This window comes from Pagrus major, chromosome 16 (assembly GCF_040436345.1).
Source record: "Pagrus major chromosome 16, Pma_NU_1.0".
NCBI lineage: Eukaryota > Metazoa > Chordata > Actinopteri > Spariformes > Sparidae > Pagrus > Pagrus major.
The window spans coordinates 14,026,215-14,036,353 of NC_133230.1; positions in this window are offsets into that span (position 1 = coordinate 14,026,215).

Genomic DNA, 10,139 nt, shown 5'->3' on the forward strand with positions numbered 1-10,139 from the left:
TCCCTTAAATGTTTGTTGATTAAGAAAACAGGAAGCCAGGCATGCGCTTGGTTCATTAGTTACCCGGTGAGCAAGGCTTTAGGTACGCACTTACCCAGGGGCACCTCTCACTCCAAACATACACAACTCAGTACTGTAAACATACGCTCACACACAAGCTGCACATAATGAGGAAGCAGCAAAACACACACACACACACACGCACACACAAATGCATCCATGCAGTTAAGAATGTGCGCAAACTATAGTGAAGTCACAAGCTTCAAGTACTTCATACAGAGTACTCCCAATCAAACACACACACAGGAATACACACAGAGGTGTGATTTGCCAGGCAGGACCGTGAAACGCAGCTATGTGAGAAAACACCTCGCAATGCAAACAGAGCCGCACAAGGCAACCGCTTGTTCCTGGGCCAGAACCCGGGGCAGCGCTCCTCACATCTCTATGAGAGGAGAGGAAGGAGGCGAGGGAGGAAGAGAGGGGAGAGCGAGTGATCAGATGAGACCAGACTAGACATGATGGGAGGCATGAAAAACATGAGCAGGCCAAGAAAGAGTAAGAAAAGAGGAAAATAACATGAGAGTACAGGGACGATTGAAGATAAGGGTTCTTAGAGAGGCGGCGTGGAGGGTGGGAGGAAAGATGAAAAACTAAGACGCAGCTTGAAAAATACAGAGCACTAGAAAAAAGGTCATGTGAAAGGAGATGAAAAGGGTGAATTAATGACAGGATAGAGAATACTGCTACAAGAAATGAAAAAGGGAAAAGGTGACAGACAATTTAGCATTCGCTAAATTCTGCCCCCAAGCAATTGTCCAATCAGAGCTTAGCAAGTGAGCTCAGCAGTGCTGAAGCAATCCTCTGTATGTAAGGAGTCGGGAGGGTGGTGCCTATCCAAAACCAAAAACACAAGAGCAAAAGTGTCAAGAATGGATGACTGTGTTTAACTGCAATCGTTAGCATGCCTGGCTAACTGGCTTAATAAAAAGGTGCTTTACTTCCAAGGCCACGAGTTAGCACACATTTAACAAACATTATTCACTTTACTTTGTGGGGTTACAGCTTTATAATTCACAAGTGCACACAACAGCAACCCAACCAATATTACCCAATATAACTTTACATTTAAAGTAGCTAAAGATGGTTATGTGAGAATGAAACCTTTTACAGGGTACTTCTTTTAAAATAAGTTAGCTTGAAATCTGCCAGAGGCGTTTTTATGGATTCCACCGCTTTTCTTGCAACCCCCTCTGCTACTCTGCCTCTGATTGGTTGCCTTTGCTGGTTGCAGTGCTGATACAGTAGCTTCCTGCCCAGTCTACTGCTGTTCCTATCTGGGTCACTCAGCCACCAGAGCCACTCTTCTCTGGGACCAGTGGTAATGGCAGCCAGACGCTGCAACAGCTGAAGAGGTCGGTGTGTTTACCGGGGAAACTCACAACCCGCTGCATCAGTATCGCATCTAGCTGTTTGTTTTACAAATACAAATGCAACTCTTACCCTAACCACAAACAAGACAGAGAATCAGCCCATTCACACCAGACAACCACTGAGCATACAGTTGGTAAATAACATGCTAGCCAACTAATTCTTGTCTCGCAAGAGGACAGCTTAGAAAGGCATATTTACCCTCTGATGGAACTAGCATTAGCTCAAATAGCTTTCTATCTACAGCTGATAAAATTAAGCCAGCCACAAATGTAATTCCAGCTGGCAAATCTGACAGCCGAGGGCTAAAAATGAGAGTGTGCTTCGTCTTAATCCGACTAAATCAAGGACATATTGATTCAAAAATTACAAGAGGATACCTTAAATCCAAAGCCCCTTTCTACACAGAGACCCAACAATCCCGCCATGAAAAAGACCTGTCAATACAGCTTTGGTTTTTCATACCGAACCAAACGACGACGGGATAATGCCACCCAGTGTGTGATTTTAACTACACTTACACTTAAATTTGGCCCCGTTACTACCTTTGCCGCTGTCTTAAAGGCAAAACAACAATGCCAATGCCCCCTCATTCAATGTTCATACATTGTCCACAGAACGGTGAGGTGGAATAACGACGCTGTGTAAAAGGGGCTTAAGTTCAGCATGACTAAGTCAGACTACTCTGCTGTGGTTCTTCACCGAGTATTTGGCATTTGTTTTTTGAGTTGACTATACAATGGGGCCCCGAATCTTGCTATGCTTTCTGCAGAGACAACAATGAGCCACTGCGTCTGGAATCCAAAAATCCAACAGAGGATTTGTTCTCCCTCCTCTCTTCTCTCCGAAAACACTTCCTTTTTCCCTCAAGCAGAAGCAGACTGTTTTGAGAAATGTGAGCTTGTTATGCTTTATGATCTGCAATCTGGTGTCTTATTGACACGTTGCCTCCTCTACCGCAAGAGAACCCTTCAATAACATACCTCAACGTCCCTTGCAGCCTCGCGTAAAAAGGCAAAAAGGTAGGTCGAGGATGTGGATGTATTTTCAGGCCTCCGTGGCTGTTTTATTTTCGGACGTTTTCCAGCTCAGCTCAGTCTGCATGGCTGGTATTCCCCTCTATGGATATGAATCTATGACTTTGCTCGTAAAGGTGACCTGCAGCCAAACATTATAATGACTCTGGTGCCACGGATATTTGAACATTAATAGTCTCTCGGACAAAGCCAATCTTTTGTTTTTGCGGCCAGAAAAATACACACATGTACAGTAATGACATTAATTCTCTCCTCGCTTACGTTTGAGAAAGACTTTTTTTTCTTTCTGAAACTGCTAAATTGCTTTTCCCTCTTAACTATGATAATTGTGCCGGACACTTTTTTCCAGTCTGGAAAACTTTACTCTGATTGGATGACGAGCTGCCCATGTTCCCGGTCTCCGCTCTGTTCTGTTGCCACATACATTTTGGGTTGCTGTGATGCCTGGCAGCCAGCTTACAGACCTGGTTGTTTATGTTGGCTATGGGAGACCTGCCAGCTAAACGTCCTGGAGCCCAGCTGTCATGAAACGCTATACTGAATATTTCCCCTCAAAATCAAAACAAAACCAACGTCAATAGCATTTATTAAACCGCCAGAAATCCCACCTCTGCGTTGCAATGCGTTGTAGATGTGTGGTTTTTTTTGGCAACCAAAAACTGGCAAACACATGGAGATGTTTGTAATGTGTGTTGTTGATGATGCACATTAAACGGCGCTGTCACATTCTCAGTTCCAGTTTTCAGAGCTTCCTGTGTTCCCTATCTGTTTTATCTCTGCCGAAGCGTCTGTCAACCATCAGCGAAACACCACTTCAAAAGCCATAAACTGGGATAAATGAAAACTAATCAAAGTATAAAACAACAAAAAGAAAAAGGACGTATTTACCATCTTGACTGTGTTTGGATAATGTATGACTTCTTTGCTATTAAAAAGAAAACTTAAACACGAGGAAGTAATTTGTGTTGCTGTTAAGATATGCCTTGTTGTATCTGGTGTGTGTGTATTGTTAGCATGTGTGTCTGTATGAGTTTGTGACAAAGAGTATAGGGGCCAATCCCCATATGACTGTTTGTGTGCGTATTTTATGTTTGAGCTCATAAAAATATCTTTGTGTTAATGTGTATTAATTTGTTTTTTTTTTGTTGACCATAAATGTAGGGATACAATGCATGACCATATGTATCAAGAACCACTTCTGGGACCACCACAGTGTCTCTGTGTCTGTTTGTTGGTTATCTAGGTAAACCTTAATTGAGGTATCCTTCAGTTTATACCGTTAAGGATTGTAAAATGTTCCCAAAAGTCAAAGTTTTTTTGTTTTCTGATCTTTATGTATTAAGTGTGGACACATTTCAGTCGTTTTCTAAAATGTATGTGCGGCCTCTGTCATACTTCCTTGTTTTTTTACTATCGTAATTTAATTTAGAGTTTTTGACGGCAGTGACCGCTTTGTGGAAGCTAATGAGAATCCTAGAGAAGGAATAAAGACAGAAAGCTAGTGTGTGTGACTTTCTTAGCATGCACACATGTAGGTCTACAATCTGGGAGCCGGATCTGGATCATGAGGCTTCTGCAAGACACCCTCGCTCTCATTGAGATCCAGAAAGACAGATTATCTCTGGCATTCCACATCTGGAAGCAGTTGAGTGCCGCGGAGCCGCTTCTTCTGAGAAATATACAAATATGTAGGACAAAGTGCACATGAATGGGGGGGGGGATATGGATCCTTGCTGTATGTCACTGCATCTAATGGTGTCCTGATGGGCTTTGAGGTTCAGAGTATAAATATTTGTTTTTGCTTTATCATTTCAGGGAATGCTGTACAAACACAACACGGTACATTTGTTAACGTGTGCATGTAGTAGCATGACAGTCAGACTCTCATGCCTGCGTGTCAAGTACAAAGCAGGAGTCAGGAGGCAGTTAGCTTAGCTTAGCATAAAGGCTTGAAACGGGGAAGCAGCTAGCCTGGTTCTGCTTAAAGGTAACAAACCTCTTCTATCATCACTGTGAAGATTGCTTAATTGACACATTATATCTTGTTTAGTTGAGCCGCACAAAAACGAAACGACCCCAGCTAGTCACTGCCCCCCGCCAATAAACCGCACCACAACTTGTGATTTTAACACAATGTTTTGTAAGCATTGAACAATAGGATAAACAACAGAACAATACATAATAGAAGAAACATTAATTAGTGAGCTACCGAGGTGCTGGAAGATGTACTTTGTTTTCTTCAGAGCCAGGCTAGCTTTTTCTACCTGTTTCCAGTCTTTATGCTAAGCTAAGCTAAGCTAAGCTAACCGTCTACTACCTGTAGTTTCATATTAATCAGACAGATACGAGAGTGGTATCAAGTCTTCCTTTAACAACTGCATGCCACAGAATCACCTGATACTTTGACCCGCCTGACCACATGCACTTGAGCTGAACCATCAGCTGTAGGGGCTCCTGATGACTGGGTTAAAACAACACCACCTCCAGAGGTTCAACACAGGCTCATGACCTTTTGTCAGATTTTATAACAGCAACAAAAAAAGTGGTTTCTTTTGTTAATCAGGATTTTATTCCTCGATAAATGAAATTACATGCTCAGCATCAGCAAGACGGGACCTACTACAACCATATCCATTTCTTCATGTCAAACCTGTTTCTGTATGTAATTATCCATTTTAAGTGGAACCCTCTGTAATCATTCGCCTTCACTCTTCAATTTTGGTGAGAGAAAAGCTATTAAAAGACTTTTTTCTTTTTTTAAATTGCAGGATTTTATAAAATAGTCAGTGTGTGAAGTGGAGCGAAAACATAAAATGTTCTGACAGGAACCTCGGTGGGTATTATACATAATGGACCAGCATATTCACAAAGACACACCTGCGTGAACAGAATACACACACACACACAAAATGATGATGATAATATTCTTACATTAGTGTATTCATTAACACCCTCCCATAAATGTAAATTTCATTCCACGTGCTCCGGCTCTGTGGAGAGTGATGTGTTGCATGTTATTTTTCTTCCCCATGTGAGATGATTCATGTGAGCACACAGCACGGTAATGACCAGTTAGTTGCTGTGCATCAATCAATTAAGAGAAGCCGTCAAAGCCTCATAATGGTTTTAATACGTTGCTTCTTCCGCCGACTCACTGAGTCGGATAGGTAATTGCTGCATAATTGCTCGGAGTCATCTTGGGTAGGTCTCTACCTGGTTATGTCTGCGCCTGAATATAAATGTGAGGAAAGTTAGTTTCAGGCGGCTTGTTTGAAAGCAAAGCACTTCTCGGTTCAGCTGCCGCCGTAATACATAATAAAAACTGAATTGATAAAGCGATGATTAGTATTACACCTGCAGGAGGAAGGGAGTGAAAACAGAGAGGCTTTTTATCCAGCACGTAGCTGACAGACCGGAGTAGTGACTGAGGGGAGATTTTAGTTTTATGGGGCACATGCATTGTTGATGGGAAGTATTCAAATCCTTTACTTCAGTATGAGAAAGTTAAAGTACTTACATACCACTGCAAAAGTACTCAAAGTTATATAATTATTACCAATGTCTAAATCTGAATATATACATGACTATTTTCTTCACAGATTAATCTGTTTTCTTAAATTTTCTTAATTAATCGATGTATTGTTTGGTTTGTAATCTTGATATATTGAATATTAAATACCAAAACTTGTCCAACCAATAGTCAAACCCTCAAAATGATCAAATCATTCATTTTATTGTAATTTAAGACAAAGAAAATGAGCAAATTATCACAACTGATAAGCTGAAACTGTGAAATGTTTTCTGGCTTATTAAAATTGACTCATTTCTCAATCAGTCAACTGATTAATATAGACTGTCGCTTCAGCTCGAACGTTACAAGCCGCTGCATGCATTATAAGCTCTTCATATGGTTTGTGAAGCTAACAGATAAATGTAGGAGAGTAAGAGACAATACTGTCCTCTGACATGCAGTGAAGTAGAGGTAAGTGGCATTACCTGGCAGAGGTGGTTCAGCTATGCAGATCCCCTATTTTAATTCAAAACTCACTTAAAGTAGAAATACTACAACATAAACACTCAATTACAAGTAATAGTAGATATTTTCAGATAATGTACCCAAAAGTATCAAAAGTAAAACTACATATAATATGGGAAAATGGCAGATAAACTGGTGACTTAAATATTATGATATATTATATCACATTATTGGATTTGAATTGATGGTGCATTGATGTGTAAGCGGAATCTTACTGTTGCGGGTTGAAGTGGAACTAATTATAATTACTTTATATACTTTACAGTAGTTTAATCATGATGCATTATTTCATAAGATCATCATATGTTTTGGATGTGGAATAAAAAGTACCAATTTATCACTGAATTGTAGTAATGTAGCAGTATAAAGTTGCATAAAACAGAAATATTCAAGCAAAGTATAATACATAAATAGTTACATTCTCCCATTGGACAGAGCCAGCATGTCTGTGAAAAAGACTGCTCTAACTATAAAGCAAGGAATCTCTGTCTGTCAGTTTGTTACTCGCAAATCTCGAAAACCGTTTATCCGATCTCCTTCACATTTGCAACGTTTGTTGCTGAGGACACAAGGAAGTGCAGTGTCGACTGTGGTGTAATTTGGACGCAATTACATTTTACTGCATGCCTGCAGTACTCTGGCTTCATGGCTCTGCAGACTAAAGCTGGGCTCACACGTGATCCCTCTCACATGATCTCATGGGGAAGTAGACGTAAACCATTCGGGATTGGCGTGGCGCAACAACTTGCTATAGGGACACATTGGAGTAAGTCTGGGTGAGTGGGGAGATGCAGTCTGCATGAACTGGAGGTGAGATGTTTCTGTCAATAGCAGTATGCAAGCTAACGTTAGCCTCAAGGGCTGCTCCGGGATGCCTCTCCAGCTTGTTTCGATCCAGCTCGTAAATTACCAATGTTATCATTCAGATGGTAAATCATAAATATCAAATGAGTCTGTGAGCAGTTCAGGAGGCTTCAGACTGGATCTGTAAACCCCTCACATTACCAGGTAATGTGTCACAGGCTTTACCTCACCTCACCTTTTATCACCTCGTCTTCCTGAAACTCTCACAACACTTCCAAGTACTTCAGCGGAACATTTTAAAACAAACCACGAGCTGTTTGATCCTAACAAGCCAATAAAAATAAATTAAATCTAAAAGCCAAGCGTAATTTACCTCACAATCATCAGCACAATAACACCGCGTGCTGAAATATTCAGAGTCGGTGAGTCACAGCCTTCGCAGATCTAATAAGACGAGGCCTTGCGCGGAGAAATACACTGACATTCGGTTGTTCTGTATTTGCCTTTCAAATGAGCCGACTGATGGTTTGAAAGTCACACGCGTCACGATCCAGCTGTGCCGCTTGGAAGTGACGGTAGTGTTGTTTCCACCGCGGAGTAAAAACACAACAAGCAATTGTCTATTCACTCTATACTGCCTCTTCCATCTGCTTTACTTTCATCATCCTTCTTTTAACTTGATATGATTCATCAGGAGGGAGATGGGAAACAAATATCACCCCTTGTCGTCTTGTTTCCAGCGCGTTCGGTCCTAGTTAAGCCCCTGTTGGCGCTTCTGATTAATACTTCCTGGCCTCGTTTGGTGCTGACAGTGGTGCCCACATCCAGGGCTCCTTAGCCTCTCAGCTAATTAGAGTCATTCTTCAGTAATATTTCTAAATCAACTGTTTCCTCGAGCCTATTTGAGACCTAATTGGAAGCATGTGCACTCAACCCGAAGGGCTCCTTTTAACCCCTGACACTTCAAGAATGTGTCTGTTGCGGTCATTGATTTTCCCTTTGCTGTTTTTCTTTCTTTATTCTCGCAGCCAGAGAGAACGTGCGACTGTGAATCTTTGCCGTTTTTAATTTGACGATCAGGGCGTAGATGTGGTTGCGACGCTTTTTTATCGGGGGAGGTCGTCTTTAGCATTATCTGCATGTGTTTGTGTCAGTCTTCTGTCAGGCTGCACGGCCCGATCCCATGCTTCACGCTCAGAGGGTTGAGCTCGGGTCAGAGCGTCGGGTAAAAAGGAGTAATATTTCACCTGCAGCAGCAATAACACAGGATTTACCTCAAACGGCTTCTTACACCTGACACCTGACAAAAAAACATTGACGGAAGAGAAATCTGCAGATGTGCTGCTGAAATGCAAAGTGCTGCTTTTTATTACTCAGATTTCACACCAATTTCATCATCGTCACTGCGCCTTGTACAAATTCTCTGATACAGACACTTGGATTTGATACTCCGTGTTTACAACTTCGGTTACACACATCATTAATGCATAATGGGAAGACTAAAGCATCCGAGGATCTTAAGTGTGTTGCGTTAACGAACTCCTGCGCACTGTAAATATCATATGTGACGGTAAACACTCAAACTATATTGTAAGAAAACTGTGTGCAACAGTTTTGGAGGGAGATTTTTTTAACTCTGTTGTATTTTTTGGTTCCTCGAGCTCCTTTTGTTATTCAAATGTTTTTTTCTCTCCATTTTAGACAAATCGTCTCCCGCCTGACTCCACTGAGTGAAACAAAGCAGGCTGCCGCTTCAAACCCATTACCGACATAGACAATGCGATTTGAAGTGGTGTTAGAAAACTTCACAGATTTTCGAGAATATGCTCCCTCTCTTTTTCCTTAACAGTCCTGGATCCGACAAATGTTTTCGCCTTTGCTGCCGCAGTAAACAATGGCTTTGGTGTTTATCTACAAAGCCTGGCTGCCTGTGAACTTGCTTTCATCATTAATGTCGCTCCATTTCAGTGGATCTGCAGATTGTTGGGGAGATTCAGCAGACGAGCATGTCGCATTTTCTCCCCGGCTCGCAAAAAAAAACCAACATAAAACTGGAGATAATTCCAAAGACAAATGGTTGTGATATTTTCCGGGGTGTTTATTGGTTGAATGGAGCGGCGCTCGTTTCCTCGCTGAGGCGCCCGAGCTTGTCGCTTTCACGCGGAAAACAGAATTACAGATTGGAAACAATCGGAGGGGAGAGGCTCGGCGGGGAGATTGATTTCTCAGCCGCCATTTCTGATCCATTAAGCTTTACCTATCCTTTTCACTCATGATCCGCCTCCCTCTCGCACACCTGCTTCCTCACGGGACATTAGTGGTAAGGGGTGGGGAGGGGGGGGGATAAGACATGCCGCCTCTCAGCCTCTGTTGGTCAATGCATCCATCTTGTTGCCCCGTAGCTGCTGCTTATAAGCAGACATACTCGTTCTCACAGTAAAGTAAAATGTAATGCGATGACAAAGAGAGATTATTATGTGTGAGCAAACACTCCCTCCTGCCTCTGCGCAGGAACATTCAATTTGCAGCAATAGGAGATGTTACACAAGGGGCTCGGCTTCATCAAAGAACACTGGTACTATTGTGTCGCAGTCATAACCGTGATGCACTGCACTTTACAGAGCACCGAGTCTGTTCCTCGGGGAATATAACTGAGCTCCATACACTCAACCAAGACAAACAAATGAACTGTTATTGCAGAAACACCTTGCAATCATATCAGTTTATGAAAGCTCAGTCCTTTTTTTTATTTTTTAATATAAAGATGTTTATTCAGCTCTATGGAGGCCACAGTTTGGAGTGCGATGACATCTTCAGGGGTTCAAAATCTG